We start from the raw sequence: 12,207 nt of genomic DNA, 5'->3' as shown, positions 1-12,207 counted from the left end.
GCATTTCACCAATGTCTGTGTACATTCCTGGGTGTTATGAGTTAATGCACATTTCCCGCAGCGAGGTTCCCTAGCTCTGCAATTTGTCGATGGATGGCCATATCTTTGGCATTTACGACAAATGAGAGGTGCAAAAATGAATGCTTGGACTTCCAGAATGACATTGAAGATAGAAACGGTCTTTGGTAGTTGTTGAGATTGAAAGATGACCTTTACCGTACCGGTAGGTATGTATTCGGTCTTACCCTCTTTGGACGATCTGCGATTCATTCTTTGAACCTTGATCACTGGGTATGGTGAATCAATGTACTGTAATAGTTCAGTCTCTGATATAGTTGTATCTACCCCCCGCACCAGACCAACTCTGTGGATATTTGAGGAAGGTACAAATGCCTTCAAGCGTTTCCCTTCAAGAATAGGGTTGGAAAGGAAATTATTGGCATCCTTTCGAGTGCTAAAAGTAATTTGAATTCGATTTCGGCCCTTTTTATGAATGGCTTTGATGTTGGGAATCTGCCGTTCATAAAAAAGTCTGCCTAAAGCCATCGGGTGTAGATATCCTATTTTTTTTCAGGATCATCCGATTCGACATAGACAATATACGGCCCTATGTGTATGTCTGAATAAGTGTTGGGTTTATCATTGTGAGACACTGTATTATTATTAGTGTTAGGAGTTGTAACTCTGCCTCTATCCATAACTTCTTGATTAGGTATATCTTTATCCACAATCATCCCTTCTAAAGAAACTTGTTCCAGGATTAGGTTTTCTTTCGATACCGGAATCGAATCTGGAGGTCTACCCAAACCACCACCTCCACTATCTAGAGACATCCCTTAAAACTATGCACTCTATTACTTATCTACAGGTAGCCAGTGACAGGACGTAGTCGCGTCACACACTCCGAACAGTTCAGCACCAGTCAAGAACAGAGAACACTATCAACGATCTGCTTCAGTTGAATGATGCAACTGTTATGATTGCCCTGTTGACTCAAAGTTTTGCTGGGTGTACACGGGTTCATGTCCGTATATATATATGTAGACGTGGCGGTAGTGTAGGTTATTTGAGACGTCATGTATACTCCTTTGTGCTGCAATCTAGGGGTATTTAAATTTCCAAATATGGGAGAGAACATTCCCATAATAGCTCTAATTTCTGTGGAATACTCCTAATTCTACCATCATGTCACTATGTTGTAGGCATGAATGGTGCTGTCCCATGTTAAGGGCACATCCGTTCTTTCCTGGTTCACAGATCGACGAACTTCGGCATAACGTCATCATCCAGATTGTATTTTTCTTTGCTTTCTTTTAAACTGTAAATGTGAGCCTTTGGGGCATTTATTTAGGCACTACAGGTGCAATTGTAGTAAATATGTGATTTATGAATACAACTTATACTCACCAAGTCTGATCGTAGCGAAAATGTTCCTCATTTCGTAGTTTAATGTTATATAAGTTCCCCATGATCCTCTCGTCATAAGAACCCTATTGTCGTCCATTTCTGCCGACTGCAGCCGAGCTGGTGCTCGTATGTATGAACAGGTGAGCAGGTAAGTATGATCCTGCAGTGTTGTTGTGCCCTGTAGGGTACAATAAGCTTACCTATATCTAATACCTCAATTAATTTGAACTCCGGTGGTATTTCAACATCCATAGTTTTCTTACTCTGCAGACATGAAACACAATTTACAATTTTGTCGTCGTATTTCATGCCTGACTACATATCCTGCAATGTAACTTAAAATTGGAAGTACTTCTTCAGGTGTACATTGTATTGAAAATTCTGATTTCAAAACTGAACTGAATGGTGTAAAGTCAACAGAGGTCTGTGGTTTAATCTACCTTGTATGCAGAAAACATATCGTTACCGGTAGGCAATGAAAACCTCGCGATTCCACTTACGAGAAAACCACTTTTCTCCATCTGCCTTGTGAGGGCTTGCTGCAATGCCTGAGAAGGGAACATAAGACTCCAAATGTCAAATAACTGGGTTATCATTAAGCACTGAAAATGCTAGGAACAGTTCTCCAGCCATTGCTGACCGCTCAGTTTTGGACTACTTCTGGAAGGAGTTACGAGGTTTCCTTTGCTTAGCGATGGTACACTGTGTGAGATGAATGAATCTATAGTTACAATGAATGCCCTGAAAAGTTTCTGCAGAGAGGGATTCATTTGTAGACATTAATTCTCCATGTCTTTAACCATGACAATTTTTGTAAGAAGTGCAACTGAAAATCCCCACCCTGACTGATTGGTTCTGTAAAATTGTCATTAACCCTTTTCCTTTCAAATGCACTTTTTATATTAGCTATTTTCCACCATGAACAAATAATGTGTAGAAACTGGCAAATGCCCTCAAATCCAGAAAATTTTCCTTAGACACACTCAAGTGCTGCAATATTTTTTTCATTGAACATGGCCAGAGCTATGCTGACATTTTGTTTTTCGACTGAGGTTGGATAGACAGCCTTATAGGAAAAAGTATGTCCAAACTTTACAAGTGCATTCTTTTAATTTGGATAGTGTGTTTCCAAATGTTTGAATTTGGCTTCAGAAGTTCCATCAAAATTATTGAAATCTGGAAGTGTGAGGCAATTACTCACATTTCTTTTACTTATCCAGTTGTTCCTAATACATTTAATTATGTGCACAGCATCAAATACAAAGAGTTTCCTGTCACTTAACACTCACAGGGATGGGGAACTACAGATTCTAATTTCTGACTGATAGAAGAGTGCTCAAAAGCCTATTGATGCAGTTATTGTCAGAAACTAAAGCTATTACCCTGAATCCTATGTTCTCCATTTCTTGTGTAACTTTCACCAACAAACCATACAACTGCAATGCTGTCATGTGGCTAACAGGTACAATTGTCACTACATTACAATTTGAAATTACACAGATAACATTCATACTTGTACTCATTTAGCTACACAGGTTGGATCATCTTCAGTACTGTTGAGGATTCACATATATCTCAACAATATTTGAATCGCAAACTGCAGAAAGGCAACACGTCTACAAATCCTGATTTCACTGGAATGACAAAAAAACTGTTTTGACACTATTTTCAAACTAGAGTTTTTCAATTTTTTTTTCTAGTTATTCGATGGTTTGTATGGGTCTAAAAGATATATGAATAATATTTTATGTATTTGTTTATAAGTATAGAACATTTTCTTAAACAGGGACATGATCCCCTTTTGCAATAAATGAGGTTTAAAAATGAAAGAGACTTGCTAAAATCGTGAAAAGTGCTTTATTTATGCAACACTATTGTCATAATGCTATTTTGTTGTTTTAATATCATAAATGATGCACAGTACTAAAGAGCTTCGTTTATTCAGTTGGTTGATCTTGGAATGGACACAGTAGTTAGAGGCCGTGACCTTATTTCATTCCAAAATCTGAGCTTTTCATCCAGAATATAAACCACAGTTTTCTTTATATCAACAATTTTTGAGTGGTTGATGGATTATACAGCTGAATAGGCTTTATTAGTTGGTAGTTCCAAGTCCCTGATAGTGTTTCGTAAGTGAAAAATATCACTTGTCAATCCAGCAATATGCATACTGCATTCAATCTCCCCATGTTCATCAGAAGAAACTGACATCTCACGGTATTTTGAGATTGAAAACTTTTTTGTTAGGTTTTACTACATTTTACCAATAAGAGTCATTGCTTAAGCATGTTCTCTTGTAAAGCTTGGGCCACCAAGTCCCATAGTCAATGAATTCTTCAAATGACATTTTTTCACAGTAAACTTTCCAGGAATTATTGAAGAAGTGTTAATCAGATCAATTACTTCATCAGTTTCATGATATCTCTCTACTTTTCTTAGTTTTCTCCTTATAATTCCAAAGTCACAGTTGTTAGGCATAAATGAATGTCCTCTAACAGGAAACACAAAATTTATTTTGTCAAATCTCTTAGTTTCACAAAGAGCCATCATAAGTCTAACAAGGATGTGGTTCTTGTTTTGAACAACACAGTTGTCACCAAAAAGGTGCAAAAGTTTAAACTTCATCTGAAACTGTTTTGTGTGTATCACATAAGCATATTTCATGTGAAACTTTTAAAATTGGCAGAAATATTGACAGAAAATTGAATCATTTATCAGCTGAGAGTAGCTGCCACTAGCACCACTGGTGTTTAGAACAGTAAACAGTGCTTTAGAACTATTGTTTACAGGAGAATTGGAACAAGTCCCGAACATGTTTCCTATCTGCAGTAAAAGCAAAATTCAAACTGTTGCCATACCTACAAAAATAATGGCAGACGTTCCCTTTCGCAATACACAGTGTCTACCCATTTAGAACTGATTCATGCTCAAAAATGAAATTTATGAATTTTTAGGATGTGGTTATCACTATTATCTAATAAAATATGAATAAAATAAAATGCTTAATCGCCGCATTTTATGGTGCCACTTTGTACTTACCCTTGGGTTTCTACATAAAATATGCCCTACTGTTGGGCAATCACCTTGTAATTAACTGATTACACATACAATAACCAGAAATTTTGATAATTTAATTCGTGATTGGTACCAGCTACAAATAAATGTAACGCATTTATAAGGCAAGACTCTTGAATATCTCTAGGGTATGGGTTAACAGCTTACTTGAAGCATAACCTAGAATAGGTTCTGCGAAAAGGATATTGTAGTTTGGTTCCCAACTAGAATTTGGGATTACCTGTTTTACCATGAAATAAAACAATTAACTTCACTTGATAGAAAACAAATTATATTCTTAAATTTTAAAATGAAATAGTGAGATATACTGCGATACTGAAATTACAACAATGAACTCTGAAATTAAAACTGAAAGAAGCTCTAGGCATTAAATTTAAAATACACTTGGCCGGACATTTGAAGTCTTTGTACAGAAAATTTATCCCTCACTGGTTCAGATTACAATACCTTGGACACTAAGTGTTAGTGTGACATATTCCTTGGAACTGGCATCAGCTGTAGGTATCTCAAACATAATTGGGTGACCTATCCTCTTACCTTCACCAATGAAAGATAGCATGGCCTATATCATAAAGCGAACTGCTCATTCAGTTTCACATGTTGTCCACCTCACTGTAAGTCTCCATCTCAAAGACTATCTTCGCCTGTCACAGAAACGACAAGTCGACTCTACTGAACATAGGCGGAACATACCCCGACCATCTAATACATCTGATCACTGAAGACTCTGTATCCAACTGACTGACTCCTTCCATCTGACTGCTCACCATGGGATACAAGTTCTTTTATAGATTCTCACTGTCACATGGTTTACCCCCATGTCATGCGTAAATCAGACCCTGACCTCATTCAAACCAAGCTTAGAAGTATTGCACCTTGTGTGCCAATAGCCGCAGACAGGGTAAAACATCCCTGAGAGCACTTCCTGTTTCAGGAATAAAGGAGTTAAATGGCCCAACTCGCTCTTCCTCTGGGACACTGAATGCTGCTGATAATGCTACCACTATTACTGATAGTGAAGAAATCCTAGAACATTGGAAAGAACATTTCTCCACTCTTCTTAATCAGAGTTCAAATGCTGCCAAATACTTTCTCGATGATGTGCCTCTACATCCCCAACAACCATGGATGGCTCTTCCACCAACTCTCAAAAAATTCAATGCTGCTCTCAGTAAATCAAAACCTGGCAAAGCTCCTGGCCCAGATAACACTCCTCTGGAACTGATTCAAAGTGGAGGCGACCTCTGAAGAACCTCTTAATATGGGAAAACTGCAAAGTACCTGGTGACCTTAAAAATGCCACGATCGTTATTCTTTTCAAAAAAGGTGATCGTAGTGTTTGTGGCAACTATCGTGGTATATCACTGTTATCTATAGCAGGTAAAATTCTTGCTAGAATTTTGTTCAATCACCTGCAGATTATATCCGAGAGGAACCTACCCGAGTCGCAGTGTGGTTTTCAAATGTCCAGAGGCACAACAGATATGATCTGTGCAAGGCAAATCCAGGAAAAATGCAGAGAGCAACACACTCCATTATACCCAGTGTTCTATGATCTGGAAAAGGCTTTTGACTCAGTCCCTAGACTAGCTATGTGGACAGTACTGAAACACTTTGGCTGTCCAAAGCATTTTGTAGATCTAGTCAAGGCTCTTCAAGATAACATGTCTGGGAAAGCCGTTCATCAAAATATTATCTCTGATCCATTTCCAATCACTCAAATCATCCAATGTGTGCTTGCTCCAACACTCTTCACTCTTTACCTAGCTGCCATTTTACATGGAACATCTACAGATAACCAAGGTGTAAAGGTCAGATATCGCTTTAATGGGGGACTATTCAATCTGGCTAGACTTAGCTCCCAAAAGCTTACTAAGATTTCCTCCCTTACAGAATTCCAGCATGCAGATGAAGCTGCTGCACCTGCTCTCACACCTGAGGAGTTGCAACAGTCAGTCAGTTGTTTCAAGAGTGCTTGCGATCGTTTTGGTCTCTCCATTAATGTTCAGAAAACCAAAGTACTCTCACAGCCTGCACCTGGATCAAACCTCCCACCTTTCAATATCTCCATTTCGGATACTCCTGGAGCAGGTCGACCACTTTTTATATCTAGGAGGTAACCTCTCAACAAATGCTATCTGTTCACAAGATGTTGATAGGAGAGTTTGAGTGGTGTCTTTAAAAGTTGGAAAAATCACAATATGAAGATAAAGTTGGAATTCAAGAGGACAAATTGGGGCAAATATTCATTTATAGGAAGGGGAGTTAGGGATTGGAATAACTTACCAAGGGAGATATTCAATAAATTTCCAATTTCTTTGCGATCATTTAAGAAAAGGCTAGGAAAACAACAGATAGGCAATCTGCCACCTGGGCAACTGCCCTAAATGAAGATCAGTAGTGATTGATTGGTGCTGCCCACTCAGCATTTGGAAGTTTATCCCATCATGTCTTCATGAATAAGGATCTTATAATGCATACCAAGATCATGGTTTACCATACTGTTGTCATATCAACTCTGCTTTACGGATATCAAAAAGCTAGAGCGCTTTCATCTGCAAAAACTTAGATCCATCTTCAACATCAAATGGGAGGACTGGGTGACCAACTTTGCAGTTCTTGCGAAAGCACGTTATAAGCATTGAGGCTACCATCATTGGCAGTGGTAGCGATTGTTTTAAGAGGAAGTACAACTAGGCAACCATCCTCTATATAACACTAATATAATCAGAGAGAAAATATGAAAGGGATCCGACACTTCAAAAAAATGAAGGTATCAGCCAAAGGAAGACAAGGGCAAAGAAGGGCGTGGAAATTAAAGACTCCCTAGACCTCGGAAACCTAACAGCGTCACTGTTGGAAAATAACAAGAGTTGACCAAGGAAGGTCGGATAGGATAGATGAAAGTAAGGAGCCTGGCACAAGTGGAAGCAATGCCAGGACTCAGCTAAGGGCCCCATGGTTGCCAACCCACACTCCAAACTTCAGAGAAATTGGGGCCCCTTTTAGTCACCTCTTTTGACAGGCAGCGGGGGATACCGTAAGTGTTTTTCTACCCCCACCACCACGCACGGGGGGGAGACAATCATTGGCCGCCATCTCATTTGGACAGGGCACATCCAACACATGAGTGGAACCAGGCTTCCTTGTCAACTTCTGTATGGTGAACTCTGTTCCAGCACAAGACCTCATGGAGCCCCTTTGAGGCGTTTCAAGGATCAGTAAAGCATACTATGAAAAGAGCTGGAATTAACACTCAATCCTGGGATATGCTTGCTGATAATCATACACTTTGGCGCCACAATATACCTACATCAGTTTCGGTGTTTGAAGAGGAACGACAAAAACGTAAAGGGGATAAACGACAAGTATGGAAGCTCCATTAAGCTCAGTTCCGCCCTTCCCCAACCATTTAATGTGATATGTGTGGACGTATGTTTGATGCCAACATTGGGCTACTAAGTCAAATGAAACATATTCACAAAGCTTTGAGAGTGTGAAAATGTTAGCTGCTGAAGAATATGTTTAACTCGGACACGAGTTGCAGCCTCCGCCGACATACACATTTTCACACAAAGCAAATGCTGCCCCGGCCTTCCTCAAAACTCTAGTGCGACATTAAATTAAAAAACAAAGAGCCCTTACCCCTCTTAGAATATTAAAAGTTATCAGACATTGAAACGCAGGGGAGGAAATAGACAAAAACATCTTTTGGATACCAACTAATTTTACTGTTTTTGGAGATGCCAAGGTGCCGGAATATAGTCCTGTAGGAGTTGTTTTACGTGCCAGTAAATCTACCGACATGAGGCTGACGTATTTGAGCACCTTCAAATACCACTGCACTGAGCCAGGATCGAACCTGCCACGTTGGGGTCAGAAGGCCAGCGCCTTAACTGTCTGAGCCACTCAGCTCTTTTGGATTCTAGATATTTTTCAAAACCATCCAAGGTCTTTCTTTATAGGCCAATTTATTGCTGACGATACACCAACTTTCCTCATCCTTGATTAAGCAAATCATTAATAACTTTAGTTCTGATAGGCCCTATACTGCCAAACTTATTTCAATCCAATAGGTTGAGCACTTCCTGGGATACAACATTGCAAAGACAGTCAAAGTTTCTTCACTGAATCTACAAGTTAGGAGCAGAAAAATATTAGATAGTGCTGGTTTAAAAACTCCTGGCACCATCACAACCAGCACAAAGAGTGTTATGGCCTTGCCTCTTTGTACCCCTACTGCCTGTGGCTAGGAGTGGTAAAAATATCTTTGGTACCCCTGCCTGTCAAAGGAAATTAAAAGAAGGTAACTATGAGGGACTCTCAACTTGGCACGTGGGTTGGCAACCACAGGTTCCCTAGCTGAGTCTGCATTACTTCCACTTACCTGTGCCACACACTTTCATCTCTCCTATTCGACCTACCTTTGTCAACTCTAGATCTCTTGCGACTCCAAGAACATTAAGTCTGCGAGTTCTAACGAATCTCATAATTTTCACACCGTAGTCTTTCTTTCACAGATATTATCGTTCAACAGTTCAGACCACATCTTATTACTGTTAAGAGAGGATGGTTGCCCAGCTGTAACTTCCTCTTAAATCAACAATCACCTTGACTAACACCAACCTCCATATCCGTGGGGCTTTCATCTTGTGAATGTGAAGTGAAAATCAAGGTCCCCTAGCAAAGTCCTGACTGTTTTTAGTGCCAGACTTCTCCCATTAATTTTTCCACCCATGAATTTTTATTTCTTATGACCATGATCATATTTTTGTAAGGATTAACGAGAATTTTACAGCTTTCATGGTCCTTTATTCCTTTCTTGCCAACACCTTCATCATGAGGACTGACCTTTATGATAAGTGTTTAAAAAAAAAAAAAAAAAAAGAAGCAGCAGATATCTCCTTGAAACATTAATCACCACATCACCTACTCTCACAAGCCCTTCTTTTACATGTGAACTTCTGAGATGGTATAGATATGCAAGCCTGTAAAACAGGAAAAAAAAAAAAAAATAAACTAACAAGTTAGTATATTATTCATTTGTAATTTTCCATCTAGCTGTAAACAGATTGCCACTTGTGTACTGGGATGAGAGTAGCATTGCACAACAGAGCAAAGTCCACATTGATAGATTTTCATGCTTTGTGGAGATTAAGTGAACACAGTAAACAATCTTTGTTGCTTCATGTTAAAGCTACAGAAACCATCTGCAGTGTAACCATAGCATATTTCTATAAGCTCTATTCATTATGGTATAAATAACTGGTTCTATAACTGGGCCCAACCCCAAAGTTATCTTAATGCTCTGTGAGTTGAGTAGGAATGCAGCAGTCAGTTCTGGATCAAATTCACTTTCAAGGAAATAAAATAAAATAAGTAATTTATCAATGCTTATGGTAAGGAGGCAGACTGCTACCTGCTTATCACAAGATGAATGGCTTTGATAGTTTTGTCTTTTGAAAAGTGAACAGGTATGGTAGACTTATTTATACCCATTTATTACTCCAGTCATTTCATCTCTCTTTACCCCCATTCCTTGAACATCTTCACATCAGCTTAAAATGGATTTTATCAGCCAGCAATCCAAGCATCTATTTAATTACAATAGTTGGTTATTCAAACCATCCTCCAGGGTCTCAATCGAAGTGGTCTAGCCAATTGACTCCCAAACCAAATGTTGCAGGTTTGAAACCTACCACAAGGTAGGATTTTCAACAGGACCTGCACAAAGTGTCAGGATGGGGTAAGTGATTGTTGTTTTGAGGGCAAGTACAATGAGGCAACCATTCCCTCTTAACATGAATTAGAAGAATAAAACAGAAAGGTCTGACCCTTCGAAGAATGAAGATATTGATAAAAGGAAGGGACGAACCATGAAGGGCATGAAAATAGAAGTTCCTTAATCCTCGGAAACATTACACTGTTGGAGTCGCAATAGAACAAGAGTTGATCAAGGAATGTTGGATAGGAAGGATGAGTGAGAAGCCTAGCTCGAGTGGCAACAATGCCAGGCTGAGGTAGGAGACCCATGGTGGCCAACCCATATTCAAGCTGAGAGCCTCTGAAGAGTTACCTATTTAATTATTTCTTATGACAGATGGGATATAGTGGTGGTGAATGTTTTGAGAAGTACTTCTGGGCAATCATCTCTTAACACTTACCAGAAGGAAAAATGAAAGAGTAAGCATTCTTTGAGAAATTAAGGATCGGCAAAAGATAGAGAAGAGCCACAAAATGCACGAAAATGAGACTACCCAGGCTTTGCAAACCTAATACAGTCGGTTTGAAGGTCGGGTAGGAAAGATGAAAGCTGGCACAGGTAAGGAAGCAATGTAAGGCAGCTGAGGTACCCATGGTCGCCAACTTACACTCAGATCACAGCCATGGGTTTAACAATTCCAGTCACTTAAGATATGCAGGGGGTACCGTGGATGTATTATAATGCCTCTGTTCACAAGGAGAAGGGGATACAGTTGTCTTCTCTGGGGTAACTGGTTAGGGACACTCATTTTCTATACCTAAAGTTTTCAAAATCAAATCTTAGTGCAGTCGATTGACATTTAAGAATGCTCAAACGTGAAAGGATCCTGCCGGGAGAAAGAGGGCATGACAGCTGTGTGCTATCGTCAGCATGGCTGTGAATGAAATTCTAGACACTGATTGCAGGATTTTAAAATGAAAGTCAAGTCCCTGTGGCTTGGATTCCATGTATAAATAGGAGGTCCTATTGCATTGGTTATGATACCAACAGTCATAACTACAGGTCTCCGTACTTGTTTGTAAGTAGAGAAAGGATCGGGCGAGTTGGCCGTGCAGTTTGGGGCCGCACAGCTGTGAGCTTGCATCCGGGAGATAGTGGGTTCGAACCCCAATGTCGGCAGGCCTGAAGATGGTTCTCCGTGGTTTCCCATTTTCACGCTAGGCAAATGCTGGGGCTGTACCTTAATTAAGGCCACTGCCGCTTCCTTCCTACTCCTAGGCATTTCCTCTCGCATCGTTGTCATAAGACCTATCTGTGTCGGCACAACATAAAGCAAAAAAAAAAAAAGTAGAGAAAGGGTCTGGCATAGATTACTTCAGCACAGATACTAATCAACTATAAATAAGTCCATAATTCATCCTATTCCTATACTAAAACCAAAAACTTAATTTCTGCTGCACTTACAAGCAAGCAAGCAAGCAAGGAAGCTTGTACCCTAGTCAAGTCTTATAATGCTTCCTTACTTGTGCCAGTTCTCTGATTCTCTCCAAACTCCGACGGTATTAGGTTTGCGAAACCTAGGGAGTCTCATTTTCATGCACTTTGTGGCTCTTCGATTTCTTTTGCTGGTCCTTAATTTGATATAGATGATTCCCATAGGGAACCTGAAATATTTGTCCCGATTGCATACATTTATAATACCAATACAGCAGGTCTGTTATTGGACATTATAAATTTCCAGCCAACTCATTCTTGGTTGCCAGCGTTTCACCCAACTGATGAGCCCAATTTAGCACACTGGGGCAAAATGCTGGCAACCAGGAATGAGTTAGCTGGAAAATTTATAGTCTCCAATAATGGACCAACTATATTGATACTTAATTTCTTGAAGGATTGTACTCTTTCATTTTTCCTTCTTATTAGTGTTTAGAGATGATGGTTGCCCAGAAGTAGTACCCACTTAAAGAAACCACCACCACTATATCCAATCTGTCGTAAGAAGTAAGTAGGTAACTCCTCAG

Source organism: Anabrus simplex, chromosome 3 (assembly GCF_040414725.1).
Source record: "Anabrus simplex isolate iqAnaSimp1 chromosome 3, ASM4041472v1, whole genome shotgun sequence".
NCBI classification, from domain to species: Eukaryota; Metazoa; Arthropoda; class Insecta; order Orthoptera; family Tettigoniidae; genus Anabrus; species Anabrus simplex.
The sequence above is the reverse complement of the archived record's forward strand: the minus strand, read 5'-3'. Positions refer to the sequence as shown.